This window comes from Mirounga leonina, unplaced genomic scaffold, assembly GCF_011800145.1.
Source record: "Mirounga leonina isolate KUSES-001 unplaced genomic scaffold, KU_Mleo_1.0 Mir_150, whole genome shotgun sequence".
Lineage (NCBI taxonomy): Eukaryota > Metazoa > Chordata > Mammalia > Carnivora > Phocidae > Mirounga > Mirounga leonina.
Genome location: NW_023270374.1, coordinates 2,164,507 through 2,180,662, shown reverse-complemented (window position 1 = coordinate 2,180,662; position 16,156 = coordinate 2,164,507). Strand labels below are relative to the sequence as shown.

At 39.1% G+C, this 16,156-nt stretch overlaps 1 pseudogene; it reads right to left on the bottom strand.

Moving 5' to 3' along the window:
* Nucleotides 1–5,464: 5,464 nt before the first annotated feature.
* Nucleotides 5,465–16,156, bottom strand: part of LOC118011583 — a 13,375-nt pseudogene continuing 2,683 nt past the window's right edge.

The window sequence follows — 16,156 nt, the reverse complement described above, 5'->3', positions numbered from 1 at the left end:
AACCTTAGTGGGGAGCCTAGATTTCCATCCTTATGGAGACTATAATGAGGCTCTCCACTCCCTGGTGTCTGTGGAGATGATATGGGGAGTCTGGACTTCCACCCCCACCTGGCAGTAGAGAGGCTCCTGAACTACCTCCACAAGGCAGGAATCAGGCAGTGCCTCTGCTTTTCTTGCTGGAGAGGCTAGCTAAAACAGCAAGTTCAAATAGGATCCAGAGTCACATAACATGATATGAAAATGTTTAGGCTTTAACAAAAGAATCTGTTTTCATACTAACCAGGAATCTCTCAAACTGAATCAATAAATGCCAACATTCAGATGACAGAGGTGTTAGGCATATCTAACAAGGTTTTAAAGTAGCTGAGATAAAGTGGTCCAAGAAGCAATTATGAACACAAATGAAACACTCCTAAGATTAAAAAAAAAAAAATAGAAAGCCTCAGAAAAAAAATAGAAAATCTCAGCAAAGATGTAAGGTGTAAAAGAGAGCCAAAATGGAAATTTTATAAATAAAAAATAAAAACACTGAATGATTGGGCTCACTAGTAGAGGGAGGGAGCAGAGAAAACTATCACTAAGCTGGAAATAGAATAATAGAGATCATGCAGTTGTTCAGATTGAATATAGGCATAAAAAAAAGAATGGAGCCTCAGGGACCTGTATGATTCTAAAAGGGTTTAAAGTTTGTTTCATCAGAGTCTGAGAAAGGGGGACAGAGGACAGGAATAAAGGTCTTTAAAAGAAAATGGCTGAAAATTCCCTAAATTTGGCTAGAGATATAAATTCACAGATTCTAGAAACTGAGCAAATCACAAACAGAATAATTCCAACAAAATCTACACAAAAATCCACCTTTAAACTTCTGGAAACTACAGACAAATAAAAAAATCTTTAAACCAGTCAGAGAAAAATGGCATTCTACCTGTAGAGGGAACTCAGTTTGAGGGGCAGCAGATTTATTAGAAACCTGGAGCAAGAAAGACCTGACAAAATGTTTTTTTCTGTCAAAGCATGTAAACCCAGTATCCTATAGACAGCAAAACAAAATCTTTCAGTTATGAAGGTAAAATCAAGTCTTTCTCAGATGAAGGAAAACTAAGAAAATTTGTACCCTAAAATCATGGCTAAGGGAAGTTCTCTAAACATAAAAGAAACAGAAAAAGAAAAAAATCTCAGAAAATCAGAAAAGAAAAACAAAAATGTTACTAGGTAAGTAAATAAGCTTTCCTTCCACTCATGAGTTTTCTTGCTTTTTTTAAATAAAGATTTTATTAATTTATTTGAGAGAGAGAGAGAATGAGCTCATGGGAAGGAAAGAGGGAGAGGGAGAAAGACAAGCAGGCTCCCAGCTAAGTGCAGAGCCTGATGTGGGGCTCATCCCAGGACCCCGAGATCATGATCTGAGTCGATGTCAGATGCTTAACTGAGCCACTCAGGCACCCCTTGAGTTATTTGATGGTTGAAGTAAAATTATAACATTGTCTGAAGTGGTTCTAAATATATGTATATATGTAGAGGAGATATTTAAGACAATATATTAAGTGGAGAGGGTAATGAGATGTAGAGAAAGGTAATATTTCTTTTCTTTTTTAAATTTTTTATTGTTATGTTAATCACCATACATTACATCATTAGTTTTTGATGTAGTGGTCCATGATTCATTGTTTGTGCATAACACCCAGTACTCTACGCAGAATGTGCCCTCTTTAATACCCACCACCAGGCTAACTCATCCTCCCACCCCCCCTCCCCTCTAGAACCCTCAGTTTGTTTTTCAGAGTTCATCGTCTCTCATGGTTCATCTCCCCCTCCGATTTCCCCCCACTTCATTCTTCCCCTCCTACTATCTTCTTCTTTTTTTTTTTTTTAACATATATTGCATTATTTGTTTCAGAGGTACAGATCTGTGATTCAGCAGTCTTGCACAATTCACAGTGCTCACTATAGCACATACCCTCCCCAATGTCTATCACCCAGCCACCCCATCCCTCCCACCCCACCACCCATTCCAGCAACCCTCAGTCTGTTTCCTGAGATTAAGAATTCCTCATATCAGTGAGGTCATATGATACATGTCTTTCTCTGATTGACTTATTCGCTCAGCATAACACCCTCCAGTTCCATCCACGTCGTTGCAAATGGCAAGATCTCATTCCTTTTGATGGCTGCATAATATTCCATTGTATATATATACCACCTCTTCTTTATCCATTCATCTGTCAATGGACATCTTGGCTCTTTCCACAGTTTGGCTATTGTGGACATTGCTGTTATAAACATCGGGGTGCACATACCCTTTCAGATCCCTACTTTTGTATCTTTGGGGTAAATACCTAGTAGTGCAATTGCTGGATCATATGGTAGCTCTATTTTCAACTTTTTGAGGAACCTCCATACAGTTTTCCAGAGTGGCTGCACCAGCTTGCATTCCCACCAACAGTGTAGGAGGGTTCCAAGAAAGGTAATGTTTCTATACTTCACTTGAGCTGGTAAAATGGTAAAATGATGGCACCAGCAGTCTGTGATAAGTTATGTATACGTAATTACAGTAACCACTAAAGAAGCTGTCACTTCTTTTGAGATATCATTCAAAAACACTATAGGTAAGTACAAACGAAGTTCAAAAAAATTTTTCAAATAGTTCGTAGGAAGGGAGATCAATGAAACAGGAAAAAAAACAGAGAGAATGGACAAGAAAAAATAAAATGGTAGACTTAAGTCCTAACATCAATAATTAAATTAAATTTAAATGGTCTAAATACCCAAATTAAAAGATGGAAACTTGCAGAGTGGATTTAAAAGCATGACTTTGGGGAGGGTATGTGTTATCATGAGCGCTGTGAATTGTGTAAGACTGTTGAATCACAGACCTGTACCTCTGAAACAAATAATACATTATATGTTAAAAAATAAAAAAAAAAATAAGAAGAAGATAGCAGGAAGGGAAAAATGAAGGGGGGTGGAAATTGAAGGGGGAGACAAACCATGAGAGACTATGGATTCTGAGAAACAAACTGAGGGTTCTAGAGGGGAGGGGGGTGGGGGGATGGGTTAGCCTGCACATTAAAGAGGGCACATACTGCATGGAGCACCGGGTGTTATACACAAACAATGAATCATGGAACACTACATCAAAAACTAATGATGTAATGTATGGTGATTGACATAACAATTAAAAAAAGCATGACTCAACTGTATGCTGTCTTAAAGAAACTCACTTTGAATATAATGATGTAGGAAAGTTGAAAGTAAAGGATGGAGAAAATGTATCAGGCAAACATTAAGCAGATGAAAATAGGACCGGCTATATTAATATCAGAGAAAGTAGGCTTCTGAGAAAAAAAATAACAGAGACAGAGAGGGACATAATGTAATGATAAAAGAGTCAAGAAGACAAAACAATCCCAACTGTGTACACATCAAACAATAGAGCTGCAAATTATGTGAAGAAAACCAATAGGATTAAAAAGAGATATATATAAATCCACAATTGTAGTTAAAGACTTTAACACCCTTTGTCAACAATAGACAGAACAATTGAAAGAAAAACTAGACATAAAGTCAGCAAGGATACAGAAAAAACCAATATCCCTGGTCAATAGGAATAATCAATATTCATTTTTAATTATTTTTTTATTTTACATTTTTTAAATTTTATTGTGTTATGTAATCTCCAAACACTTGGTAACTAAACAACACATTTCCAAATAATTCATGGGACAAAGAAAAATTTTCAATGAAAATAAAAAATACATTGAACTGAATTAAAATGAAAATGCAACATATTTAAATTGTGAGACACAGCAAAAACAGTCCTGAGAGGGAAAATTATAGCACTAAATGAACATATAGGTAAAGAAGAAAAGTCACCAATCAATAACCCAAATTCTCATCTGAAGCACCTAAAAAAAGAGGAGCAAAATGAACCCAATACTAGCAAAAAGAAGGAAATAATGAAGAGCAAAATCAATGAAGTTGAAAACAGAAAAATAATAGAAAAAATCAATGAAACAGAGTTTCTTCTTTGAAAAGATCAATAAAATTGACAAACTTCTAGCCAGACCATCAAAGAAAAAAATTAGAAAAGACGCAAATTACTATCAGGAGTGAAACAAGGTATTATTACAGACACAACTATGAGAAGAATAAGGGAATAAACAACTTTACATACATTTGACAACTTAGATGAAATGAACCAATTCCTCAAAAAACACAAACTACCACAACTCAACTGAAGGATATGTAGATGGCAAATAAGGAAAGGTGTTCAACACTATTAGCCATTAGGGAAATTGTAATTACAGCCCCAATGAGATGTTGCTACACACTATCAGAATGGCTGGGGAAAAATTGTGACACTTCCACACACTGCTAAGGATGCTGAAAACTGGGTCTTTCAAACATTGCTTGTGGGAAGGTAAAACTGGAGAGCCCCTCTGGAAAACTGTTTGGCAGTTTCTTTAAAAATTAAATCTGCAATTACCACAGGACCCAACAATTTCCCTCCTGGTGTTTGCCCCAGAAAATGAACACTTGTATCCACACAAAGACCTGAATATGAACGTTTATGGCAGCTGTACTCATAATAGCCCCAAAGTGGAAACCATTCAGGTATTTTTCAATGAGTGGTACATCCATGCCATGGATACTGAAGAATAAAAAGAAACAAATTATTGACACGGGTAACCACCTGGAGGAATCTCCAGAGAATTATAACTGAAACAAACAAACAAACAAACAAAGGTATTTATCAAGTGTTTCCACTTATATAACATTCTTAAAGTGACAAATTATAGAAAGGAAGAACGGATTAATGGTTTCCAGGGATGGAGGTGGGGATGGAAGCATGATGCATCTATAAAAGGCAACATAAGGGATGGGGCGCCTGGGTGGCTCAGCCATTAAGCATCTGTCTTCAGCTCAGGTCATGATCCCAGGGTCCTGGGATCAAGCCCCATATCGGGCTCCCTGCTCGGCAGGAAGCCTGCTTGTCCCTCTCCCACTCCCCCTGCTTGTGTTCCTTCTCTCTCTTTGTCTCTCTCTGTCAAATAAATAATATATTTAAAAAAAAAAAGCAACATAAGGGATCCCTGTGGATGGAAATGTTCCATATTTTGACTGCATTACTGTTAATATCCTGGTCATGATATTGGACTCTCATGCAAGATGTTACCATTGGAGGAAACTGGGTAAAGGATACATAGAATCTGTGTATTATTTCTTACAACTGCAGGTGGATTTGGAGTTATCTCAAAATAAGATTAATTTAAAGAAAAGTTTTTATTTTTAATTTTTTTTATTTTTATTTTTTGGTTCATAACTCCACATTTTATTTTCCATAGGATTTAAAAGACAAATACATTAAAAATAACAAATCTGTGTTAATGGGTACACATGTATAAAGATGTAATTTTTTGGCATATTTTTTCAGAGCTTATTGTCATGTTTTCACCATCAAAACTTAGGATCTTGGTCTTTCCTTCTTGCCTTTGTAAGAGGCCAAAAGAGAGACACTGGCTATTTTGACAACCTTAAAACGAACTCTAAGAATGTCACTGACAGCATGACATTTGTGACCAAATCCAGCAACCAGAACCTCATCATTTTCCTCCATAAAATTCAAACAGCCATCATTGGGTACAAAGGCTTTGACTTTTTTGCCATTCTTGATCATCTGGACCCTGACACAAGACCTGATGGCAGAATTTGGCTATTTGGCTTCAATCCCTCCTTTTTCAAGCACAATTACCTTTGCATGGGAAGCACCTCTAAAAGGGTTGGCCTTCAGGGCTGTGCCCAAATGGAAGCTCTTGTACTGTTTATCATGCCACCTCTGATCTCTTCGGTGGCTATGGAACCTCCTGGCAGTACAAAGACCACGACACCTGCTCACCTTTTTTTTTTTAGAGTTTTGGAGATGGTGATGATTTGTGATTTATTTTTCATTTATTTTTTAAATTTTATTGTGTTATGTTAGTCACCATATAATACATCATTAGTTTTTGATGTAGTTATCCACGATCCATTGTTTTCATATAACACACAGTGCTCCATGCAGTATGTGCCCTCCTTAATACCCATCACCAGGCTAACCCATCCCCCCACCCCCATCCCCTCTAAAACCCTGTTTGTTTCTCAGGTCCATAGTCTCTCATGGTTCATCTCTCCCTCCAATTCCCCCACCCCCCCATTTTTCCCTTCCTTCTCCTAATGTCTTCCATGTTATTCCTTATGTTCCACAAATAAGTGAAACCATAGGATAATTGACTTTCTCTGCTTGACTTATTTCACTTAGCATAATCTCCTCCAGTCCCATCCATGTTGATGTAAAAGTTGGGTATTCATCTTTTCTGATGGCTGAGTCATATTCCATTGTATATATGGACCACATCTTCTTTATCCATTCATCTGTTGAAGGGCATCTCGGCTTTTTCCACAGTTTGGCTACTGCGGACATTGCTGCTATGAACATTGGGGTGCATATGGCCCTTCTTTTCACTACATCTGTGTCTTTGGGGTAAATACCCAGTAGTGCAATTGCTGGGTCATAGGGTAGCTCTATTTTTAAATTTTTGAGGAACCTCTACACTGTTTTCCAAAGTACCAACTTGCATTCCCACCAACAGTGTAAGAGGGTTCCCCTTTCTCCACAACCTCTCCAACATTTGTTGTTTCTTTCCCTGTCCATTCTTGCCATTCTAACTGGTGTAAGGTGGTATCTCAATGTGGTTTTGATTTGAATTTCCCTGATGGCTAATGATGATGAACATTTTTTCATGTGTCTGTTAGCCATTTGTATGTTTTCTTCAGAGAAGTGTCTTTTCATCTCTTCTGCCCACTTTTTGACTCGATTATTTGTTTTTTGGGTGTTGAGTTTGAGAAGTTCTTTATAGTCTTGGATACCAGCCCTTTATCTGTAGTGTCATTTGCAAACATCTTCTCCCATTCTGTGGGTTGCCTCTTTGTTTTGTTGACTGTTTCCTTTGCTGTGCAGAAGCTTTTTATCTTGATGAAGTCCCCAAAGTTCATTTTTGCTTTTGTTTCACTAGCTTTGGGAGATGTATCTTGAAAGAAGTTGCTGTGGCCGATGTCAAAGAGGTTACTGCCTATGTTCTCTTCTAGAATTTTGATGGATTCCTATCTCACATTGAGGTCTTTCATCCACTTTGAGTTTATCTTTGTGAATGGTGTTAGAGAATGGTCGAGTTTCATTCTTCTGCATGTGGCTGTCCATTTTTCCCAGCACCATTTATTGAAGAGACTGTCTTTTTTCTATTGCATGTTTTTTCCTGCTTTGTCAAAGATTATTTGACCATAGCATTGAGGGTCTATATCTGGGTTCTCTATTCTGTTCCATTGGTCTGTATGTCTGTTTTTGTGCCAGTACCATGCTGTCTTGGTGATCACAGCTTTGTAATAGAGCTTGAAATTGGGCAACGTGATGCCCCCAGCTTTGTTTTTCTTTTTCAACATTTCCTTGGCAATTCGGGGTCTTCTGATTCCATACAAATTTTAGGATTGTTTGTTCCAGCACTTTGAAAAATGTCATTGGACTTTTGATCGGGATGGCCTTGAAGGTGTAGATCGCTCTGGGTAGCATAGACATTTTAACAATGTTTATTCTTCCGATCCATGACTATGGAATATTTTCCATCTTTTTGTGTCTTTTTCAATTTCTTTCATGAGTGTTTTGTAGTTCCTAGAGTATAGATCCTTTACCTCTGGTTGGGTTTATTCTGAGGTATCTTAGGGTTTTGGTGCTATTGTAAATGGAATCATTTCTCTAATTTCTCTTTCTACAGTTGCGTTGTTAGTGTATAAGAAAGCAACTGATTTCTGTGCATGGATTTTGTATCCTGCCACATGACTGAATTGCTGGATGAGTTCTAGTAATTTGGGGGTGGAGTCTTTTGGGTTTTGCACATAAAGTATCATGTCGTCTGCGAAAAGAGAGAGTTTGACTTCTTCTTTGCCCATTTGAATACCTTTTATTTCTTTTTGTTGTCTGATTGCTGTTGCTACGACTTCTAGTACTATGTTGAACAACAGTGGTGAGAGTGGGCACCTTGACGTGTTCCTGATCTTAAGGGAAAGGCTCTCACCTTTTCCCCATTGAGGATGATATTTGCTGTGGGTTTTTCATAGATGGATTTTATGAGCTTGAGGAATGTTCCCTCTATCCCTATACTCTGGAGAGTTTTAATCAGGAAAGGATGTTGTATGTTATCAAATGCTTTTTCTGCATCAATTGAGAGGACCATATGGTTCTTCTCCTTCCTCTTATTAATGTGTTCTATCACGTTAATTGATTTGCGAATGTTGAACTACCCTTGCATCCCGGGGATAAATCCCACTTGGTCGTGGTGGATGATCCTTTTAATGTATTGTTGGATCCTATTAGCTAGGATTTTGTTGAGGATTTTGGAATCCATATTCATCAGGGATATTGGTCTGAAATTCTCCTTTTTGATGGGGTCTTTGCCTGGCTTGGGGATTAAGGTAATGCTGGCCTCATAGAATGAGTTTGGAAGTTTTCCTTCTGTTTCTATTTTTTGAAACAGCTTCAGTAGAATAGGTATTATTTCTTCTTTGAATGTTTGGTAGAATTCCCCAGGGAATCCATCAGGCCCTGGATTATTGTTTTTGGGGAGGTTTTTGATCACTGCTTCAATCTCATTACTGGTTATTGGCCTATTCAGGTTGTCAATTTCTTCCTGTTTCAGTCTTGGCAGCTGATAGGTTTCCAGGAAGGCCTCCATTTCATCCAGATTGCTCAGTTTATTGGCATATAGTTGTTGATAATAATTTCTAATAGTTGTTTCTATTTCCTTGGTGTTAGTCATGATCTCTCCCCTTTCATTCATAATTTTATTAATTTGGGTCCTTTCTCTCTTCTTTTGGATAAGTCTGGCCAGTGGTTTATCAATCTTATTAATTCTTTCAAAGAACCAACTTCTAGTTTCATTGATCTGATCTACTGTGTTTCTGGTTTCTAATTCATTGATTTCTGCTCTAATTTTAATTATTTCTCTTCTAATGCGTGGCTTAGGCAACGTTTGTTGCTTTTTCTCTAGTTCTTTAAGGTGTAGAGTTAGTTGGTGAATTCGGGATTTTTCTATTTTTTTGAGTGAGGCTTGGATGGCTATGTATTTCCCTCTTAGGACCACCTTTGCAGTATCCCATAGGTTTTGGACCGATGTGTTTTCATTCTCATTGATTTCCATGAATTGTTTAAGTTCTTCTTTGATTTCTTGGTTGACCCAAACATTCTTGAGCAGAGTGGTCTTTAGCTTCCAAGTGTTTGAATTTCTGCCAAATTTTTTCTTGTGATTGAGTTCCAGTTTTAGAGCATTGTGGTCTGAGAATATGCATGGAATAATCTCAATCTTTTGGTATCGGTTGAGACCTGATTTGTGACCCAGTATATGGTCTATTATGGAGAAAGTTCCATGTGCGCTCGAGAAGAATGAGTATTCTGTTGTTTTAGGGTGGAATGTTCTGTAAATATCTATGAGGTCCATCTGGTCCAATGGATCATTCAAAGCTCTTGTTTCCTTGTTGATTTTCTGCTTAGATGATCCGTCCATTGCTGAGAGTGGAGTATTGAGGTCTTCTACAATTAACGTATTGTTATCAATATGACTCTTTATTTTGGTTAACAGTTGGCTTATATAGATGGCTGCTCCCATGTTGGGGGCATAGATATTTACAATTGTTAGATCTTCTTATTGGATAGACCCTTTAACAATGATATAGTGTCCTCCTGTGTCTCTTATTACAGACTTAATTTAAAATCTAACTTGTCTGATATAAGAATTGCTACCCCAGCTTTCTTTTGAGGTCCGCTGGCATGGAAGATAGATCTCCATCCCTTCACTTTCAGTCTGGATGTATCTTTAGGTTCAAAATGAGTCTCTTGTAGACAGCATATGGATGGGTCCTGTCTTTTTATCCAATCTGCAACCCTGTGCCGTTTTATGGGAGCGTTTAGGTCATTCACATTGAGAGTGATTATTGAAAGATATGAATTAATTGTCATCATTTTGCCTGTGAAGACGTTATTTTTATAGATTGTCCCTGTAAATTTCTGTTGTAGATCACTCTTGGGGTCTTCTCCTTTTATAGAACCCTCCTTAATATTTCTTGCAGGGCCGGCTTGGTGGTCACATATTCTTTCAGTTTCTGCCGGTCGTGGAAGCTCTGCATCTCTCCATCCATTCTAAATGAAAGCCTTGCCGGATAAAGTATTCTTGGCTGTATGTTCTTGTCATTTAGTACCCTGAATATGTCTTGCCAGGCCTTTCTGGTTTGCCAGGTCTCTGTGGATAGGTCTGACGTTATTCTGATGTTCCTCCCTCTGTACATAAGGAATCTCTTCCCCCTAACTGCCCTTAAGATGGTTTCCTTGGTTCTAAGATTTGCAAGTTTTACTATTACATGCCGGGGTGTTGGCCTGTTTTCCTTGATCTTAGGAGGGGTCCTCTCTGCCTCTAGGACTCGAATGTTTGTTTCATTCCCCAGATTAGGGAAGTTCTCAGCTACGATTTGCTCAAATACATCTTCTAGTCCTCTCTCTCTCTCTCCACTCCCTCCGGGATTCCAATGATTCTGACATTGGAACGCTTCATGGTGTCACTTATTTCTCTGATTCTATTTTCATGGATTCTGAGTTGTTTTTCCCTGGCCTCCTCTCCCCCCCCTTTTTTTTTAAAGATTTTATTTATTTATTTGAGAGAGAGAGAATGAGAGACAGAGAGCATGGGAGGGAGGAGGGTCAGAGGGAGAAGCAGACTCCCTGCCGAGCAGGGAGCCCGATGCGGGACTTGATCCCGGGACTCCAGGATCATGACCTGAGCCGAAGGCGGTCACTTAACTAACTGAGCCACCCAGGCGCCCCTCCTCTTTTCCCTTTTTATCTATTATACTGTCTTCCAGATCGCTTATTCTCTCTTCTGTCTCAGTTACCCTAGCTGTTAGATTATCTAGATTGGATTGGATCTCATTGATAGCATTTTTAAGTTCTGCCAATTCCCCTTTTATTTCTGCCCTTAGAGACTCTATGTTGCCATTAATTGATTTCTCCATTCTAACCATTGTCTTCACAGTTGCTAACCTGAATTCCATCTCCGACATCTTGGTTATATCTGCATCCATTTGTAAATCTGCAGCATAAGTCATAATCTCTGAGCCTTTTCTGTTTTGGGGGCCCCTCCTCCTAGTCATTCTGTTCATGGGTGTTTGAGGGAATGTATAGAGTCAAAATTATTGACCAGAACCCAAGCAAGATGCACCTGTTTTCTTGGGACCTTAGGGTTGCTGGCCTCTTGTTTTCCCAGCCTGTATTCTGCAGGAGGGGCCTGCTGCGTTGTTATTCAGGCAATTCTGTTTGGGCGGAGTTGCCCTGCGCCCCTGTGGAGGGGGATGGGCTCAGTGGGAATCAGTTTTTGGGGCTTTTGTTCTCTGGTGCCTTTCCCTGGTGGCTTTCCGCGTCTCTTCTGAGAGTCAGAGCAGAAGAGACCATTTCCAACCCTCTGCCTCAGAGCAGAGATTGCAGTCTGTTCTTCAGTGAGCTCTCCAGGCCACACTGTCTCCATTTCTGTCCATGCTGCTATTAATTGCAGCATCCTGGGTTGTGCGCCCCTTCACAGCGCTCCCAGTCCTGCCTCCAGGTCTGGGCATGTCTCTGCCCTTTGTGCTTCTAAAACCACCAACTGCTTCCACTTCATACAGGCGCAACTCCTCCACTCCGGGTTTCCGGCCCGGGGGCTGCAGTTTGCCCGCCCGACCCCACTGCTCTGGGTTTCTGTCCTGGGGGCTGCAGTTCACAGGTGCGACCCCGCCGCTCTGGGCTTCCGCTCCAGGGGCTGCCCTAAAGTCCTTTCCCTGCTGCTACCGATCTGCGAGTCTGTGCCCGTCCACAGGGCGCAAGGCTGTCGCTCACCGGCGGTGTAGGATCCCCAGGGCCAGGCACTCTCCCGCTGCCGTTTATCCTCTGATATCTGCCTGCAGAATCACGGCTCTCCGCTTTGTACCTCAAAACCAACCGCCTGCGATATTCTGTTTGTAGAGATCCAGATCTTCTTACATCTCAGGCTGGTTTTGTGGGTGCTCAGAGTGGTCTGGTAGGTATCCAGCTCAATTCCAGGGACCAGTTGAAATAGGGTCCCCTACTCCTCTGCCATCTTTCCCCGCTGCAAAGAAAAGTTTTTAAAAAGTCCTGGGAGCTTGGAAGTCACCTTTCCATCCTAACAAGTAACAAGCTGAATAGACTGACAATAGATTTATAAGAGATTGGAGGACACAGGGCAAACTGCTGCCCCCACGATTGGAGAGCCACAGAGGCGAGTACAGGGGTCATGGTTTACCAGAGCAGAGACTAGCAGAAACCACTGTGGGAACCATAGTCAGAGAAGGCAAGCCTAAACTTCAACTGACAAATTGCAGGAGGCTCAGTGAGGACAACTCAGAAAAACTCCAGGGAAGCCCAGGTATTGAAGTGTGGGGGAGATGTCCCCACAGTACTGTGAGATTTACCACTGGCAATTCAGCCATATTCCCACAGTAAATATCAGAGAAAAGTCCCCTCCTGTTTTGGGCAGGAACCATTTTGAAAGATCCCAAAGCCCTCTGTTCTTTTTTTTTTTTAATAAAAAATATTTTATTGAAAGATGCTTTTTAAAAAAATTTTATTATGTTATGTTAATCACCATACAAGCCCTCTGTTCTTAACAAGTCCTACCCTCAGGGGAAACTAGTTAAAAAGAGCCTAACCTGTTGGGGTGTTGTCAGAGCCTCACTACACAACTTCTAGCTAGCTCTAGCTACACTGGGCCTACACAAGGCCTTATATATGCGAATATAAGATTATATGTGAATAGATGGATGAAAATAGGTCTCAGGAACTAGAAATGATGCTGGTCTAGAATGTTTTAGAAAATGTAATGAGGAAAGAATTGATGCAAACACTAGAAAAGAGGATAAGAAGCAATCTTTTTCTCTATGATTGTTTTTCTGGAGAATCCAAGAGAGTTGGGTGAAGAGCACACTCAATCACTGGACCCGTAGAAATTACCTGAGCAGGTGTGCTCCCCACTTTCCATGCTCTGTGGAAGCCCAGCCCTGACTGTCATGTGTAGAACAGTGGAGGCCACAAAGAAGACCTCAGAAAATATCTCTTGAGGTTTAAATAAAGCCACTACTTAATGTCATAAAAGATGATTCATTCTGAAAATGTAATAATTCTGAACTCAAATGCACCCCAAATTATATATATATGCCTCAAAATAGAGCAGGAGTCATCAGAACCACCAGGTGGCAAAGACACAGCCTCAGTGATCGTGGACATTTCTGCAGTCACCTGTCCTAATGAATGAGAGCACGTGGCCCCGAGCCAGGAAGGCCAAAAAAGGAGGCACCCAGGTAGAGCCTCCTGGAGAGGGTTTGTGGGACAAGGACCCATTTTTCAGGAGGCTCCAGCCCATTGTTGGGGATTGATTATAGGCTCAGGGCAGCAGGAGAAGGAGCAAGAGCAGAGCCCAGCCTCCCTGACGTCAGTGAGGGGAGGAGGAACATCCAAAGCCTTGGAAGCCACAGAGAGTGGGATATGGGGATAAAGGAGGTAATGGAATAGACGAGGCTACTAACGCCCTTATCCTACAGAGATAGATTCAAAAGGAGATCCTGGAGGTTGATGAATCAGAAGAGGTTTAATGATATTTTTTAAACTTATACAAATAACTAGTAGAATATCTAGTGATTGATCAATCCATCAGTCCATCCATCCACCCATCCATCCATCCATCCAAATAGTGAGAAGAAGGAGGAACATAAAGAGTTAGCATGTGAGCCAAATCCTCATCTTTCATATCAAGGATTCACAATATCTTTTATGAGTCCTGTGGAATGGAACCGAGAGGTAAAGAGTGGAGTAGGCACTTGCTTTTCATCATCTTAAGGTCTTCTCTACATTTAATTTTCACTGTGGAGCTTTCAAATTTTTATAGAAATTATTTTATTTTATTATTAGTTCTATTTTATTATTAAGAGCTAGAGCATTATGGAAATAGTTAACTTAGAATGTGACATTCCTCTGTAATCCCATCCTTCAGGCACAAGCCTATGAATGGTTCAAAATCCCAAGGTTTCCTTTTTTTGAGCTTAACAAATCATTATTCTTAACAAATCCTGATCTTTTTCTGCTTAATATTTTACAACTTGCTTATTTATCCAGAGCAGATATTGTTCCTTGTCAGTACATGCACATGCTTTGGTTAATTTTTTAGATCTCATTCCATGGATATTACATATTTTTAAAATTTTATTAAGTTTTTTATTATAATTCCAGTGTAGTTCACACAGTGTTATATTAGTTTCAGGTGTACAATATAGTGATTTGACAATTCTCCACATCACCTGGTGCTTATCACAACAAGTGTGATCCTTAATCCCCATCACCTATTTCACCCATTGCCCCACCCACCTCCCCTCTGGGAACCAACAGTTTGTTCTCTATAGTTAAGGGTCTGTTTCTTGGTTTGTCTCTCTTTTTTCCCTTTACTCATTTCTTTTGTTTCTTAAATTCCACATATTTGTGAAATCATATGATGTCTTTCTCTGACTGACTTATTTCACTTAGCATAATACTCTCTAGCTCTATCCATGTTGTTGCAAATGGCAAGATCTCATTCTTTTTATGGCTGAGTAATATTCCATTGTATATATACACCACATCTTCTTTATCCATTCATCTATCAATGGACATGGGCTGCTTCTATAATTTGGCTCTTGTAAATAATGCTGCTATAAACATAGGGGTGCATTTATCCTTTTGAATTAGTATTTTTGTATTCTTTGGACAAATACCCAGTAGTGTGATTATTGGCTCATAGGGTCATTTTATTTTTAATTTTTTGAGGAATCTCCATACAGTTTTCCACAGTGGGTACAGAATATTACACATTTTATTTAATAACCTACTATAGATACATATTTGGGCTGTTTTCCTCATGTCTTTTTTTTTTTTTTAACTACTAGGAACTGTAGTGCAGTGAATAATTTTCAGTCAATTTTGTGCCTGTAGGCAAGCATTTCTGTGAGATAAAATTCTAGATGTGGAACACTGTGCTGAAGAATATGTAACTTTTAAATGTTTAACAGGGATTGCTAAATTGCTATAACAAAGACTGTTCGATTCCTACTCTGTCAATGCTGATGAAAGTTCCTTATCAATGGAGCATTATCATTGTGTTTAATTTTTTTCCCAGTGTGTAGAAGAATAGTGACATTTCATTCTTGGGTTAACTTGAATTTTTGTTGTTGAGGATGTTAAGCATATTTCCATATAAGTATTATAGACATGTATATTTCTTTTTCTGTGATTTGTGTGTTCATGACTTTTCTCTGAATCTCCTATTGGATTTTTGTCTTAAAAAATTACTCATAAAAGCACTTTGGTATTATGAAAATTAAAATTTACTGTGTCACATTTGTCAAATTCTTAGCACTTGTCTTACTTTGTTCCCATTAGGATGACTATAATCAAAAAAGACAGATAATAACCAGTGTTGGCAAGGATGTAGAGAAATTAGAACCCTCATACACTGCTGGTGGGAATGTAAAATGGTGTACCCACTTTGGAAAACCATCCAGTAATTCCTCAAAATGTTGAATATAGAGTTACCATGCAACCCAATAATTCCACTCTTAGGTATATACTCAAGTGTCTACACAAATCTTGGAACATAAAGGTTCTAACAGTATTATTCATAATAGCCAAAAAATGGTGTTAAAAAACAAAATTTGATGAGTAAATTTGAAGGTCTAGTTGGCTTTATTAAATGATTCGTGAATTAGGCAGCATCCTATCTAAAAAGTAGAAGGGAAATTCACTGAGCTAAATAGACAAACAGAAAAGGGTTTTTAAAAGCATAGAGAGGGCATTACAAGAAGAAGGAGGAGGAGGGGGAGGAAGGGGTAGGAAAAAACAGAGGAGAAGGAGAGAAGAAGAAGAAGAAGAAGAAGAAGAAGAAGAAGAAGAAGAAGAAGAAGAAGAAGAAGAAAGGAGAAGAAGAAGAAGAAGAAGAAGAAGAAGAAGAAGAAGAAGAAGAAAGAAGAAGAAGAAGAAGAAGAAGAAGAAGAAGAAGAAGAAGAAGAA